This window comes from Leiobunum rupestre, chromosome 3 (genome assembly GCF_980474605.1).
Source record: "Leiobunum rupestre chromosome 3, qqLeiRupe1.1.hap1, whole genome shotgun sequence".
Taxonomy (NCBI): domain Eukaryota; kingdom Metazoa; phylum Arthropoda; class Arachnida; order Opiliones; family Sclerosomatidae; genus Leiobunum; species Leiobunum rupestre.
Genome location: NC_143386.1, coordinates 11,669,535 through 11,687,308, shown reverse-complemented (window position 1 = coordinate 11,687,308; position 17,774 = coordinate 11,669,535). Strand labels below are relative to the sequence as shown.

General features: G+C 33.0%; 1 protein-coding gene and 1 long non-coding RNA gene across 2 annotated transcripts in view; one reads left to right on the top strand and one right to left on the bottom strand.

Annotated features, from left to right (window-relative positions):
- The window catches only part of LOC149949493 (L-xylulose reductase-like), a 156,025-nt gene that overhangs the window by 42,956 nt on the left and 95,295 nt on the right, over positions 1-17,774 (bottom strand). The gene's annotated exons all lie outside the window — the stretch shown is intronic.
- On the top strand, positions 8,833-16,673 carry LOC149949494 (uncharacterized). The gene is made up of 3 exons (XR_016479950.1): positions 8,833-8,970; positions 9,512-9,601; positions 16,461-16,673. It is a non-coding gene; the product is annotated as an uncharacterized LOC149949494 (long non-coding RNA).

Here is a 17,774-nt window from a genome sequence, read left to right as displayed (position 1 = left end):
CACGCGGATTCATGAGCACCTATAAATTGACCTATGGTTTTTGTTACATAGACAAGAGGCAATGTTTTATTTAATCTATTTCAACAATTTATTCACTGATAACAAAAAACACTCTTTAAGACCAGTGGTCACTTGCGTAAAATTATAATTAATGGATTTAATGCAAGCCCTCAATTACGTAGCTAATTTTTTGACCTCAATTATATTTAAACCTTAAAATTATCATAATTCTATAAAAATAGGTCCATTAATTTATTTGTTTTTTGAATAAAATAATTAACCATACTTTTATAAAATAAAAAATCAATACCTATTTTTAATATACCTTAAATTAATTGATAATTTAGGTAATGGTATAGAAATATAATACGCGATATATTTTATTTCAGTGACACTTCCAATACAATCCTCCCTCCATTTACATTTAGTATTGCATTAGTTATATTTGTGAACGGCAAATTAAAAGCAAAATATAATGTGACATTTTCTCAACTTTCTAAAACAATTCCGTATTAGGAATTAATGAAGTAGTTAAGCCAATGCTTCACATTGTGTAGGAGTGAGTAGTTTTTTTTAAGTTTAACGTAAAGTTTTTTAAGTGGTTGCTTAAACTGTTCAAATATTCAATAACTTTATTTTTTATATTATAGAACCCATTGAAATTGCGAAGGCAATATGTTTCCTGTTGAGCGATCACCCCTCTGTTATTACCGGAGTGACTCTGCCCGTCGACGCAGGATACTTGCTCAAGCTACCACTTGGAGACGAACTGTGATCGATCCTGTGATTGCTTACTTGAAAACCCCCAAGAGCTGGCTTTTCTGAAAATAAAAAAAGTTCTTTGATTAATGCTTGTTTCTCTGAACTAAAATCAATTGTTATTTAAAAATAATTAGTTTTTAGAAATAGGTTTCCTCAAAAACGAAATTGTTTAAGTGTTATAACTATCTTTTTAAAACATAAATTCTGGATATTTAATAACCTAACATATTTTATTGTATTAAACGTTAATAAATGTAGAGAACACGCGTGAAACACTTCAAGGAAATCAACTAAAAATACTAATAATTTAACTAAATACGCAAACAAAAGTTTAACAAGATAAAACTAAATAATATTTAACACAAGAAGCATTCCAGCGTAGCATCCTTATAATTGGGTAGCTAAATTTACATTATGGAAACTTATTTTAAAGCTAGAACAAAAAGTTAGAGAATTTGTTTTTGATGACTTGACGTTGTTAACAGTTTAATTGGCGGAAGGGGTTAAAATTATACAACTGTTGTTTTATTTAACAATTCTACCGCTTTGGTCAAAGGTCTGTTATTTAATTGGAACACCTCCGCTACTGCAATGGCCGTTTTCGCTTTTTTTTAATTAAGACTGATATTATGAAAGAATAACGGTTGGAAATGGAGAACATTACAGAAAGAGTTAAAGTTCTTATCAGTATTCAATCTCGTACAAGATCAGGTTGGGTTGGTTTAGTATAAACTTTCTGTTGCCCCCTTTACTCTTGCTTATCTAGTTTAATGTCTCATCCATCCCTGAGTAAAACCCTTTATCGAGAAATACTCCAATGTCTTCAATCGAGAATTTTCGAGGAATTAAATTATTATCAATTTTATATTGATACTTAATATTATCAGTTTTTCTAGTAAAAGAAACAATGGCAGATTTGGACGGATTAATTGGGAGGTTTTTCGATGCGCACAAAATTGAAACTTTGTTAAGATCGAATTAAAGTTGTTTACAGTCTGGTTCATAAGGTATTGTTTTACAAATTATTTGGTCATCAGCAAACTGGTAGAGAGTCGAATTTAAAGGGGCACCTTTCGTTCAATAAATTATTTGGGTGTTTTGTATTTATCATATACCCGTTTTCAACACCTTTAATGGTGGACATTTGAAAGAAAAAGAAAACTTGTCGTTCAAAAATTATATTGGTGTTAATAGATAATTTTAAAGGGGTGTGAAAAATAGATTAAATACCTTTCTTAGACCATTCGAACATCATGTATACACCTTTTTTTAGAGTGTAAGGACTTACATCTTTCCCCCGAATAACTTTTAGTTTTTGGAAGCTGGAAGGTAATGAGACTAGGAAAATCAGGGGGATTCAGGGCGTCATGCAGCCCAGGCCCATTAGAAAATCAAACGCTTTCAAAAGCGTAAAAAAAGCTTACTTGAGAAAATAAATATTAATAATTGAATCGAAAGATCAAATATAACTATTATAAAGATTCGCTAAATTTCGAATGGCAATTATTTTTGAATTGAAAACAAACGTATTTTCGCTAGTAATTTTAACCAATATAAAATTTCGGCTATTTCGCTAACGGATATAAAGTAAAAAAACTAAGGGCCGAAGAAGAGGTTAATCCACCCCTGGTTGTTCTTTCACGGACATATTTCTCTTACAGTAAATAATTGTCGGATGTTTTTAGGTGTCTATAAAACTTAGTAAAAATATTAATTTTAACAAGTTGGCAAGCCACAATTTACCTCTTCGGAAGAATTGTCCATAGTGGTCTTAATTTCTCGAGATGACCCTTAAAAATATATTTCCGCAATTCAGAGTTATTTACTAAAACCGTAATCCAGGTTCTATCCCTCCCGGTATAAAATTTTAATTATAATTTAAATAATTCAGACGAAACAACCGATTTTAATTTATTCAGAATATTATAAATAAAGTAGTCACGACAGCGATTTAGACGTACTAAAGCAATGCACAATTGAATTTAACCCTATTTACAGAACAATTTTATCAGTTGAATATAATACGAAGCAAATTTTAATGAAAGAAATAACTACAGAGGATATTTGTATTTTTCTCGCTTACGAAATAGTTGCCACATCTTTAATGTTCATTTTATTTCAACACTCGCGCTTGATGAAGATACCGTAGAATAGCTATATTCGACATCTGGTAGTCGACGACTCGTAGACTGCCAGTTGACGTTGTGGCACATACCGCATGAAAAAGCCCAAGGCCGTCCAATTTACAATAACATATAATGACTCGCACACCCAGGAAATCAATGACTGCATTAGGAATCGTAGATATCCAAATATCCACACCAATAAAAAATGTATTAACAAGAAGCGAAAAACTTACCATTCACAAAGCACAGAAAGCCACTTGACTAAACGTCAGCTCGTATATCAATAAATGACCGTAGACGGAATAGTAAGGGCTCTTTATAAATAAATACTAACGAACCCAATTGATGAACTGCATTAAACATCTTAATCAGTCGAGAAAGCGTTAAATACAAATAACGAAGTAATGATGACCCAGTTAAAAACCAGACGAACGTAAGAGCACGATGTATCCAACTCGATATTTTCTGCCTAAATGAATTATTATCCTTGAAAATTAATACGCTAAACACACATTAGATAAAACAAAAAGACTGAAAAAACAAAATAAATTACAAAAAACTAACGTGTTCTACCCTTTAACCATCTTATCTGCTGACTGCGCTAAAACAAGATTTGACCTTTAAATTTTCATACGTAAACAATTTAGACTTTAACAAGTTCACAAAAATTACAAAACAAAGTTAAATAGAAAATATCCACAAATATTGTATTCATCCGTTTAGTAAAAAAACCCGACTTATCATAATGGTTCCTTTACTTTAATATTTTCTCTAAGGAAGTCAATGGCTCGGCGTTGAACTAACCGCATGGTAACAATGGAACCCAAGTTCAATTCCTGAACACGATCAAATTTTACATTAAAATACTTAAATATTTAATTAAATATAATTATAAGTATAATATAAATATAAGATTAATATAATTTATAAATATTTAAATAAATATAAGATTAATATAATTTATAAATATTTAAATAAATATAAGATTAATATAATTTATAAATATTTAAATAAATATAAGATTAATATAATTTATAAATATTTAAAATGATGTAGAATTAATTATAGTACTTAACGTTATAACTTCGTAAAGGACATTCGCCAAAGCTGTTTTTTAGAAAAAACACCGTAGCTAAGCAAGCGTTGTTGGCTCAGTGGTAAGAGTAAATATCTTGCACGCAGCAGACCCAGGTTCGATTCCCGGCCGGCACCAATAAATCGCATGTCGATACTAAGATGAATAACGTGATAAATTGGTGGAAACCCTGCCAATGGACATTGAGAGGTTTCTTTAACACACAGCACTCAGTCCGTCCCAAAAGTCAATAAGAGAAAACGCCCGTACAAACACAACAGACACAAACACAAAAAACTGAACACTCACAACCGTCATAACACTAACACAACCGTCATAACACTAACACAACAAACTCAACACCCACAACCGTTGCAACACAAACTCAACATCTACACCTTACAAATAAACATTACAATAACGAACTATCCAATTAAGCTGAGGTAAAACTGTTGCGACGGTGAGCGTTACCAAAAAAACCAACCAAACCTAACCGCAAATTAATCCGTAAACGCTCACCCTCGCACAGAGGCTTTGCCAACCCTTTGACTTCGTTTCCTATTTCCTAGCAACTGCGAAGGCAGAGATTTCTAGAAACCGCGTACGCAATGATTAACCTTTGCACGGAAAATACGAACAAGTTCGCAGGACAGACACACAGACAGACACGGTGTATAACCCCTTCTATGGGACTTTAAGAGGTAAAAAGCCTAAAATTCTTCTATAGAACCGTTTAATTCGTTTGAAGGCTATGTAGGGTTCACTTACCTGGAGAGGCTTCAGTTCTTATTTGCTACAAAAAAATTGGAAATATACCAAAAACGTTTATTGAATATTTACGTAAATTTTTTCTAAAAGAGCATATATATATAAATACTCAAAATCAATAAAGGAAATCAGCATGAACACATTGGATGTTATTCGCCAAAAACCGAGCATATTTTTCTGTATAAATTATTAAATAACTGTAGGCCATGAAAAATATCTTATCTAAATCAATATATCGGTTTCGATTAGTGCTTCCAACGAGCAACTGATCTGGTCATTCAGGTTTAATTTCCCAGTTAACTGTTTTCTGAACAGTTATCTGGCTTATAATTTGATCATTAATTCGCATGGAAACCAAACTAAAATAATAATTTTATAATTTGGATGAAATTTTTTTAGCACTTCATCCTAATATTTCTACCTTGTTTTATTATTTTATTTTTTTTAAATCAGATAATCAGATATCGATCTGATCTGTTCTTTCCCCACATATCAGATATCGCAAATGATATTTGGGAGTCAGTTGGAAGCACTAGTTCCTACAAAACTAGAAACCCTAAAATGTACCAAACCACTGCGAGTTAACTTAACCGAATTAATCGTATACAAACTACTGCTAATAAACACTATAAAAACATTGACATGTACAATTGTTAAATATCTGACATAAAGAAACTAGGAATGTACTAATTAATTATTTGTAAATATGTTATTAATATTCTGTACTTATGAAGACCATAAATATGTAATTAGATTTTAATTTGGTAGTTAAGTACACCACGTGTATCATTTATCTGACCTTTGTAACTAGGGTTGTTTTGATACACTATAAACTTTCATTTCATTTCATTTCAAAATTAATGCCAGTCTTATGACGTTGAAGTAACAAACATTTGGAGTAGGCCAGCAGGTTCTTGTTCAATAGATAATTTAGCATTTGCAACATATCTCTTCAGGGTGTTACGGGAAACTGTCATAACTTATAGGGCGTATTCTTTGTTTAATACTTAATTGAAAATGTCTGTTGAACGTGGGTCAAAAAACAAGTTTAAACGTGAAGTTCTGTATCTGCTTGGATCCTATTCGAATTTACCGCCATCGAAAAGAGTAAAAACGGTGACCTTGACGAAATGTGCTCTTTTGAAAGATCTCATTCGGCGAGTTACATTTTCAGTAAGATCTTTCTCAACAAGGGAGGAAAATCTTGGAAAAAGTGAAAAATGTACTCTTAAGAGCGGAGCGTTTTTGCGATGAGTTGAGTTAAAAGCATAAAGTGTTAAATTTACTGTCGTAATTTGACTCAGAGTTTTGCCCAAGTCTGGTTACGAATAGTGTCACAGCCGTCAATTATTCTTTGGCGTATGTTGTCAATGTCGCAGATTTGAGATTTGTACATGGAGTCCTTCATTTGTCGACAAAGAAATTTTTCGGATAATTTGAATACGAGCGCCGCGAAACTGGATTCAATCGACCAATCCACCTGAAATTGGTTCCTTACTTGCTTGCTAAAATGCGGTGAAGCTCCTTCGTGCAAAGAACACATTCGCCATCTCGTTGCTAATGACGCGTTGTCTAATAACTCGGGTAAGATGCATTCCGTATCACCCTGTAAATACTATGTATAAGTAGGACCTATACATACATATTGAACAAAATAGCGATAAATATTAAAAATAAAATAATTTTGAAGTAGTGGAAAGAATAACAAGCGTTTTTCTTCAAAGTGACAATTATAATTTCAGATTTATTATCAAGCTGTTAAAGTTAATAATACTATCCAGGTGCATAATAAACGATTGCATTCGTGCTTCGATTTTTACCCGTCACGTACCAATACAAAGAGTAATTAATAATTGCTATTCCACTTTAACTCAAGTGCATAGTTAATGATTGCATTCTTGACTCGATTCTTACACGTCGCACACTGAGGTGAAAATAAAACTCGCAGCCTCGGAGGGGTTTTGGTCACCTCACTATGCTAAACCAAAACTGTTAAATCGGCGATAATTCTTTTTTTTATAAAAAGATAAGCAAACAACCCAGAAATTTTACCAACACCCCCAACGATAAATTAACGATATTTTAATCCCGTTGCTACTACATCGAAAATTTATTTGGTCCAAATTGTTAATTCTGTTTGCAAGGGTGAAAAGAAGAAAATACTAAATCGTTGACAATTCTTCACTATCGACGTAAATAGAGCAGGCGACCTAGTAGCAAAATAATATACGTAGGCAAAGCTCAACATTAAAGTAACAGAAACAAAAACAAAATAAACATCTACGTAAGGTGTTTATAGTTTTCCCACCCAAACAAATATAACATTAATTTTTATCTCGCTTTAACTAGTATTTAAAATTTAGAGATGTTCGCAGCCCAAACAGACCCACAGACAGACAGACGGACAGACACAACCGCTTCAATGATTGTATAACCCCTCCCAAAAACCAATTTCAATAAAAGATATCTACCGAAGTATTGTACTCTTCCGTACTATACCCATAGTGATGCCAATGGCTCATCGGTAAGGCATCCGGGTGCTAAACAAGTGACCCGGGTTCGATTCCTACTTAAACGTAAAATAAATAATTTAACACATTTCACAATTAATAAATATCTAAAATAAAAAAAATGAAGAATATAAACAAGCGTCGTTGGCTCATTGGTAGAGCACTCATCTGCCACGCAGAAGGGTCCGGGTTCAAAACAATTCCGTTGCGATTGCAAATTGATAACAGGACGTATACCGTGAACATTTGGTGGACACCCTGCCTTATGGACGTTGAGACGTTTATCGTAACCCTCAGCATACGGTCCGTCCGAAAATTCAATACATAGACGTTGGAGATTAGATGGCAAACGTAACACAAACAACAGAAACCTCAGAAAACACAACACGTCACAAGTGCACAATACACATCCACATTACAATCGCAACAACTCGAAAAAGACTACCAAGTCACAACTGTCGTGACAGTGAGCGTTGACGAACAAAACACCAAAAAACCCCAAACGCAAATATTATCAGTTAACGCTCACCTTCACGGCAGTTTTGCCACAATTTAGAATCAAAGAAACTGCGTACGCAGTGATTACGCATTACGCTTTGCCCCGAAACTGCGAACGCGTTCGCAGGACACACACACACACACACAGACACGGTGATTGAATAACCCCTCCTAGTTTACATAGTACCCTCGAAGAGGTAAAAATCTAAAATAAATCAAACGGTGTTTTACTGAAAAATCTTATTAAAATGTTGTAATTACCATCTAATTTGTTAAAATATTTTAATGATAGATGTTCTTGTTTCCTTCGATAATTCCAAAGTTCAAAGAGACGAACTTACTTGAAAGTGTAACCGTTCAAATATTATCTGCTTTTAAAAATAATAAAATTTAAAAATGGTAGTTGAAGTAAAGTAAATAACTTTCAATTTTTTTGATTAGATTTCGTACTAAAGTATTCACTTTATCAAAGTCAGAAACTTGTTAATCTGGTGTTTAATGCAATAAACACTGCTGAAAATCACTTTTAAAACAAAAAAAACACCCTGTATATTTATAGCTCAATATTATTTTTAATTTATAGCGCAGTCGTAGGCTTGCTCATTAGTCCGTCGTTCTTCTCAACAAGTTGGTAAACCAAATTAGTACCTCTCCTCGGCCGAGATTTAGTTAATTCAACACAACTTGAGTATGCTATTATCAAAACACAGCTAATAACGCACCGAAAATTTCAAATGAAGCCAACCTAACCGGATTGAAAAACGCTTTCACACAGCCTAAACCGATGACACAGACAGACAAACACGGTGATTGTAATATCTCTTCTAGGGAATACAAGTGCCTAGGAGAGCTAAAAATATTTTTATTTTCGGCCGATAGGGGGTAACAACACGTTAACGAATAGGACAATTGCCTATAAAAAATGCCACAAATAAATTGAAAAAATATATCGTGTACGAGCCATTATTACAACGTAGGCAACGCAACCAGTGAGCTTTATGAAGTCAATTATTATGTCCAACTCGCAGCACTATATCTCTTAAATAAAAAGCAAAGAAGCGTGCACGGGGCTTCATTATAAAGTAGGCAACGCATCAAGTGACAAGGATCATAATTTATCAACAACGCATTCAATTTGCGAAAACTATAAAAGGATCAAACGCGGCAGAAACGAGTTATCAAACGACTGTCGCTCGCTTCGAATTGTCCTGCTTTTATCTACAATCAAACGGTAAGCTCTTGTTATATTTTCATTTGGAATATATCGAATCCGGTTACTGAACTTTACTTTATCGGTTCCGATTAGGAAATTTTTGTATTATCGGTTCCGCTTCCTAGAATTTTCACGGCTAACCTCGGATCAAGCTGCGGTTCCGGTTATCTATTGCATACCTAATCCCTTTGAATTTTCAAACATGGTATAAATAATTATAGAACCGATTAAAAACATTTATCAGAATATAAACATTGGTTTCGGTTTCGTTTTTAATTTTTTCCAAACATCGCTTCTTTTTCCGGATGCTGTTATCAAATTTTGGCATATCGGTTCCGGTTATCCGTTGTATCTCTAAGATATATAGGCGGTGGTGTAAAGGCCGTCACCGGTGAGGTATGTTAAGTATAGTTCCTTATTCAAGGAATCGAGGAGTGACGCCACGTCAATTTTTAACAAAATTCCTCCAGGGGCTTTCCTATAGGTTTGGATTTCCCTTTGAAAATATAACAACATTGCAAAGAAAATATTTGTAATATTGAATCCAACTTTCCTACAGGTACCATGAAGACTTCAACATTTATCGCATCTACAGTGACAATTGCCTTGCTGCTTTGTATCTTGGGCAACCACATGGTAGCTTCGGATGGTATGTAAGGCATTAATACTTATTATTATTATTATTATGTCTCTAAACGTCGTAGTGAGTCCAAGTTCAGTTTATAATTTACAGCAATACTAGTATTTTATCGGAACTTCATTAATTTTAATTAAAATCGCACAATTTGGAACTGTATTAGTGGTACTTAAAAATCACATAATTCGGAACTGTATTAATGATAATTAAAATCGCGCAATTCGGAACTATATAAATAGTAATAAAAATCATATAATTCGTAACTGTATTAATGATAATTAAAATCGCACAATTGGGAACTATATTAATGGTTATTAAAATCACATAACTCGGAACTGTATTAATGGTAATTAAAATGATTTAACTCGGAACTGTATTAATGGTAATTAAAATGATTTAACTCGGAACTGTATTAATGGTAATTAAAATCGCACAATTTGGAACTGTATTAGTGGTACTTAAAAAATCACATAATTCAGAACTGTATTAATGATAATTAAAATCGCACAATTCGAAACAATATTAATGGTAATTAAAATCACATAATTCTAAACTATATAAATGGTAATTAAAATCACATAATTCGAAATTATATTAATGGTAATTAAAATCACATAATTCTAAACTATAATGGTAATTAAAGTCACATAATTCAAAACTATATTAATGGTAAATAAAGTCACATAATTCAAAACTATATTAATGGTAAATAAAATCGCACAATTCTAAAGTATATTTATAGTAATTAAAATCACATAATTCGGACTTGTATTTTGGTAATTCAAATCACACAATTTGGAACTGTATAAATGGTTATTAAAATCGCACAATTCAAAACTATATTAATATAAATTAAAATCGAACAATTCGGAACTGTATTAATGGTAATTAAAATATCACAATTCGGAACTATATTAATAGTAATTAAAATCATTTAACTCGGAACTGTATTAATGGTAATTAAAATCACATAATTTGGAACTGTATTAGTGGTACTTAAAAAATCACAAAATTCGGAACTGTATTAATGATAATTAAAATCGCACAATTTGAAACTATATTAATGGTAATTAAAATCACATAATTCTAAACTATATTCATGGTAATTAAAATCACATAATTCGAAACTATTATGGTAATTAAAGTCACATAATTTGAAACTAGATTAATGGTAAATAAAATCGCATAATTCTAAAGTATATTAATAGTAATTAAAGTCTCACAATTCGGAACTATATTAATGTTAATTAAAATCGCACAATTTGGAACTGTATAAAGGGTTATTAAAATCGCACAATTCGGAACTATATTAATAGAAATTAAAATCGAACAATTCGGAACTATATTAATGGTAATTAAAATCACACAGTTCGGAACTATATTATTATTTTTATTTAAATCACAGAAATGGTTACGAACAATAATAAAATATGTTCTAAAAATAAAATTAACTGATTTTAAAATAAGATTATAGCTTTATAATCGAAATTTACAATATCAAACTAGTTTTTAAAATCTTAATTTAGGTTTTCAGAAGTGATCTAACGCAGATTGCACGATATTCAATGTTAATTTTTTTCTGAAAAGTTTAATATATTTTGAACTACCAAATTAGAGACCACTAGGGAATGGAGTTATATCATAAGTTAATGACACCTCCAAGTAGTCAAATAGGCCCTATCAAGGTGTCGCCGATTCCCGTGAAAATTTAAAAAAATCTCGGAGCCAGCGCCGCTCTGCGGTCAAATGTGTTAAATTTAACTAGGAAACTTTAGTGGGGTGGAGGGAAAGAAGTTTCTATTCTCTGTGGGGGGGGGGTAGCGTTTTTCCAATTGAAATAACGAAATTTATCTCTCCCGCGGCAGTTAACATTTTGATACTATTGCTGGTCACATGATTCTCTACGCCCTAACCTCGGAATTGTGATCCGAATTCAAAATGGTCACGTGGTTTTGGCGTAGTAATCCGTAACCTCAGAAAATGTAATGGCTCATACTAACAGTAAAAATCTCAAATTCCCGATAACTTTTTATTTTCATGGATGCGGATAATAATTAATACACCATTAAATTCAGCGTAAAAAATGATATCAATAAATCGTAAAAAAAAATAATAGGGGGGGGGGGGCTATTCTTCATTGTCCGAATTGAATTTTATTGCAAATTCCGGGATACTTTTAAGTATTACGCTTTGAAAAATAAACAAGTTATAAGAAATGTATCTTATATCTTCTCCGTAAAATATTTATTTAATACGAATTCGCTTAATATTAAAAGTATCGAAATAACAGTAGTTATCTTCCGTAATACGCCATGGAATAAGATACATTTTCGAGTTAGATGTTAGGAACAATTTTCCTTGAAAAAAAAACTGTAACGGCTTAACAATTCAATTTGTTTAAACAATATACTACTCTTACATCTTAGTTGATGATCCGCGGATGCTTGAGTTCCTTTCGAAGACGGAGTTATTTGGTAGTAGATGTGGTGCCTTGGGTATTAGCCTAGCTGATTATTATTATTATTATTATTATTATTATTATTGACCAATAACGCCACTATTAAGCAGCGCGGCGAAAATCCCATTACCGTTACAGAAAAAATGGACGCATGGCGACGCAGTCGCGGAGATACTGCCCTAGTGGTTATTTTTCATTATTGCTGGTGGAAACCTTTCAGGCGGTGACCTCGAGCGTAATGACCACTTCCAATCGTTTTCTTGGAAAAGTTGCTAATTTCGCCAACAATTGTCAAAAGAATTTCTGCCGTGAGAGTAAAGGTGACCTTTGCACCTGAAGGGTAGGGGGATTTCTCGGCCAATGTGAAGAATAGCCCCCCCTATTATATTTCGATTTTTATTCGATTTATTGGTAGCATTTTTTACGCTGAATTTAATGGTGTATTAATTATTATCCGCAAACATATAAATTAAAAGTTATCGGGAATGGGATTTTTCAATTTCCACTGGTATTATCAGGAGATTTCACTGGCTGTTCTACCCCGAGATAGAGTAGGACACATGAAAACAAACTTTCATTTTGGTCTATACTAATTGAATATCAATAAATGATTTGGGCCAATATGAAGAATTGAACATCAATTAACTATTTTACTTTTCCGCGTATTTGGACAATACTTGATGCGTTGAACATCAATTAATTATTTGGGCCAATGTGAAGCATTGAACACCAATTAATTATTTTAGTTTTCCGCGTATTTGGACCATACTTGATGCGTTATGGCTAGGTAATGTCCTCTAGGTCGCGTTATAGGCGGCCCATCGTGATAGCAAGAATGGGGTTGGGGTGGCGCCAATAGTCTGTTTTCAATTGCACAAGTTGAAATTCAGTCGATAAGAACTTTTCTTACCCTCGCAAATGCTTTGAAATTGTAGATTTTTCACACGTGTTAACGAAGTCCTTTGGGCTATTTTTAACAATAGGTACTTTGGTTTTGTTTATTGTTTTCGGGTTTATGATACTTGATGCGTCAGGCTTGGTGCTGTCCTCTAGGTTGCGTTATAGTTGGCCCATAGCTTTTTTTAGTATGGGGTTGGGGAGGCGCTGCGCGCCCCCAGCGCTCGAGCGAAGTGAGTGCGCGGCGCCGTTAGGCGCCAATACTTAGAGTACATTCGACGTTGTATAAGTCACCATCACACAGAAGTCATAGTATGGTTAAAAAAAACCTAAAATGCGTTGAAATACGAGAAACATTCTCAACCCTTAAAAGTTAGTACTGTTCTGCATTTCAGCCTTTTCCTTTTTCGTCATCAGTCCTACGGTCTCCATAACATATTAAAATCTAGACATTTAAAGAATCGTCCTCCTCATCAGTCCTACGTCATCAAATAAACAAACAAATCTCGAAATATGTCGTATTTCCCGTTGTAAAAATTGCTGGCAAGTAACAATTTTACATTGATCATATCTTTTTAAATAATAAATTGTTATTAAAACTTTTTGCATTGTTAAAAAACCCGTTCTTTGAGGTACATATCATTAACATATTCAGTTCCCTCCCAAATCCCTTATTTGTAAGAGTTAAGTATAGACTACACTACCACTACAAATTTCATTTTCAGTATTATTCCTTAGTACACACCAAACATAAAGTTTGCTTTCACGTGTCCTGCTCTATCTCGGGAGAAAAAGTATAGAACTCACATTAAACTATTGTCGAAAATGCGTTAAAATTGACGGTTTTCAAAACGCGTTAACTTAACTAATTATCATTTGCGGTTACTAAAAAAATACCTTCGTACTCCTTACACACTGGGCTTTCATCTAAGACAATAAAAAAACAATAAAAGGAGGGGGGGCTGTTCTTCACTTTTGCCGATTTCTCTTCAGCTATTAAAGTTTCACTGCCAAGGAATATAAGACCGTTTTTTCCGCATTATTTCGTACTTGGAATAAGGCTTAGTCTACCTTTTTAAGGATAGTTTTTGTGAACAGTCAAGTTGTGGTCTATCAATAGATTTCAAATTGGTAAATCGTCTGCCACTAATTATTAACCTTTAAAAAGGGTAATCGCCACTCACCAAAATGGTTTCTGACTTAAATATATCTTTTTATAAAATAAACTGAATTTAAAGTATAAATATTAAATGTTGCTCTTACGTCACGAGACTGCGCTTAATTAGTATAGGATGGGCACACACGATTAGCACGCGCGCTAGTTAATCTGAACTCTCCTCGTGAGTGACTGGAGCGCGCTTTGAGAATTGTAAAAGCTGAAGAGCAGCATTCAAACAAGACGGCGTTGGTACTTTATAGAAATATCTACTGACTAAGTGGCCCAATTAATGCAATAGTGTGAACTGAGCTTTAAATTGATAAAATCCAAATGAGACCACGCTAGAATGATACTCCGTAAATAATTTTTTTATATAAAGCTACGTTAATTGTAATCCATATTTAGATTAAACCAAAAAATATCTGGCTACTTTTATCAAAAATACGTCATCTCAGTATATTATTTAACTCGATGGTTATTTTTCAATATAATAAGGAAAAAGGGTGACGTTATAAAGATCTTGAAATTATTTCCAGCTCACTTGCGTTGCGCTTTAGTGTTATTATAATAAATTCCTGTTTAAAGTTAAAAAAGCTAAAATTGGAAACTTTTACGCGCTCTTGCTTATCCTCATGGTAAAAAATAGTAAATCGACCTATAGCCACCAGCTTACAAACAGTAAGAATAAAAAAATTACAGCAAATACCTGTTCGGTTTAAAAACGGTAGACTATTAAACCAGTGAAACCGCGACTTGCTGTAATTGAAAAACCGTATTTACTGTTTTAGTAACGGCAAGTTTTGCGTGTGTATATGGACAAACGTATCTGCTTTAGGCAGCATACCCATTTGACTACTTAGCGTTATCATCAACTTATGGTTATCACTAGGGAATTTAGTTATATGTAGTGCTTCCAACCAACTCCCATATATCAGTTGCGATATCTGATCTGAGGGGAAAGAACAGATCAGATCGGTATCTGCTTACCTGATTGTAAAACAAGGTTAGGATGAAGTGCTGAAAAATAACTTCACCCAAAGTTATAATTTTTAATTGGGTTTCCATAGGATATAATGCTAAAAACATTAGTCAGATAACTGTTCAGATTACAATTAACTGGGAAATTTAACCTGAATGACCAGATCAGTTGACCGTTGGAAGCGCTAGTTAAATGTAACCATCACTATGTAAATACGGAATATAAGTAAATTTTCATGAAAATACGACAACCTATAGTACCAGAAGTGAATGATCCTAATTTATCTGAGCCTAATTTATCAGACCGCTATATCTCTAACACAAAATGCATTTTCCATACGGGATCTCCCTTGAATCGACGTTTTCAAATTTCGCACCGTCATAGCTCCACTATCGCCATCTAGCGACTAGTAGGTGATGACGTGTAAATCAAATGTGGATACCCACCCTTCCATAGTGCAATATTTGGGGGAACTGAAGGGGGAGTCATTCGGATGAATTTATCTCCCCGCATTAAAAATGGCACTCTCCAATAACTTCGGTTGATTTACTTCTGATAATACCTATGTTGGTCTTTATCCCGTGAACGATACACATTTTACAAACGGGAAGATCCTTTTACAGAGGTAACGTCATAAGAGCCCTATTTATAACACTCGAATGCTTACTAGATGACGCCACCAATCTAAAATGTATATATTTTAAAATTAATTCAAATCCGGAATAATATTTTATCGCATTTTTTTGCTTTTTTTGCGAGAAGAACTTTTGTTTAATGGTTTTTTACTCTAAAACCTCTCTTAAAATTGTATTAAAAGTTGTTTTAGTAGTAAATATGTGACTACTCCTAAGCAATGGCACCATTAACTGTAAATAAAATCATCAAAATCGTACTTCTAATGGCTTTGTTTCTTCCGTTGGTTTCCCTGCAAGCATTTTGTGAATCGGTCTACTGACATCAAAATGAAAATGTTAGCGCTAACTGTTTATTTATGTGTTGTATGTTTTTGTTTAACCGTTGCCTACGTAATAATAAAGGCTGGGGCACGCATCCCAAAAAGGGGTAATTTTTAACGTCATGTTCATTTGCCTCATAATCACAAGAGATGGCGCTGCGAGTTGGACCTAATAATGCGCTTTCATGAAGCTGACTGGTTGCGTGACCTACGTTATAAGAAGGCCGGTGCACTACATTTTTTGACGTAGGCAAGGTTATTTAGTAGCCAACGTGCCCAGCTCAGGGATTCTAGCAGTAAGATTTGGCAAACTAAAATGCCAGAAATAAATCGAAAAAATATCTCGTGCACGGGCCTTTATAATAACGTAGGCAATGGTTTAACCAATTTTCTTTGATACTACAAAAAAATTATTTTATTTAGACATAAAGTGTCGGACTGACCAAGATTGTGGACCAAGACGATATTGTCTCACACAGCACGTCCGAGATTTGAATGGATATCCATCTGTATGGAAACACTGCGCTACTAATGGTATAAATATAAACTATGGAAAATGATAAATGAATAAGCAACTTAAAATGTAATAATCAAATGTATACGGATAAAGATTATTAAAACTTGTTAATATGCAAATTTCTATGTTTAATTTAATCGTGGCTAAATAATCATTGGGGAGAACCTAAAAAACCAATTGGGGAAAGTTTTTTTTAATATTTTTTTTTACATTTGTAAGGGCAAAAGCTGAAAAATACAAATAAAAAATACATTGGGAACATTTGTCTTAAAGCTGGTTATAAACGTTTTGAGAAACGTTGAAAGCGAAAAGGGAAAATGATTTGAAAATTTTTATATCTATTTCAAATATTTTAAAATGTAATGGAAACACTTTAAAAAGTCCCCAGAAGCTCAGAATTTTGACAGTCCTTTTTATGATTGTGAAATAATTAAAAACTTCGTGGAATTAGCACATTTAAAGTTTTATAAACTTAAGATTAATATTTACAATGTATAACCATTTTCGTGGTGCTTAGTTCCACATCATCAGAGAGTAAATTAAACTGCCAACTTTTTATACAGACTGCATAATAATAATAAAAAGTTAAAAAGGAAACAAACAATTCCTATGCATGAAAAACTAAGCAGTTATCTATTATCTGGTAGTTAAATTTACTTTCTTTTTCGTTTTTTAAAGTATAATTTTACAATTTTTTTGATAAATTTGCATATAGCTTTTTAATTTGTTTGGTTAATTTGGTTTATTTTTGTTAATGCGCCAGCTGTTGGTATTTTTAAAATATTTAAAAACTATTTTTAAATTATTAAAAATATAAATTTAAGAGACAATTATACAAGGAATATATATATATATATATATAGATGACCAACTTTCTCTCTTAAAGGCACTATATCACTTAACAAGTTGGCCCAGGCCGTAATATTAGTTTACATCAGTGTATTACAGTGAACAAACCCATACACCCTTAGTAGACACCGGTAGGTAAACTAATACAAAAACTTCGGAGGCTACGTGATTTCTTATCGTTTGATTTATAAATTGCCATCCTAAGTAACAGAAGACACGGAGCACACCTTAATAGTAGAGGAGGATCATATTTGAACCGATTTTTCCAAGATGGCCGCCAAAATGGCGTCAAATTTTTTTCCAAAAACCAGTTTTGACCTTGGGAAATGTCAAAAAAAAAAATTAATTTTAACCCTAAATTTGACCTTGAA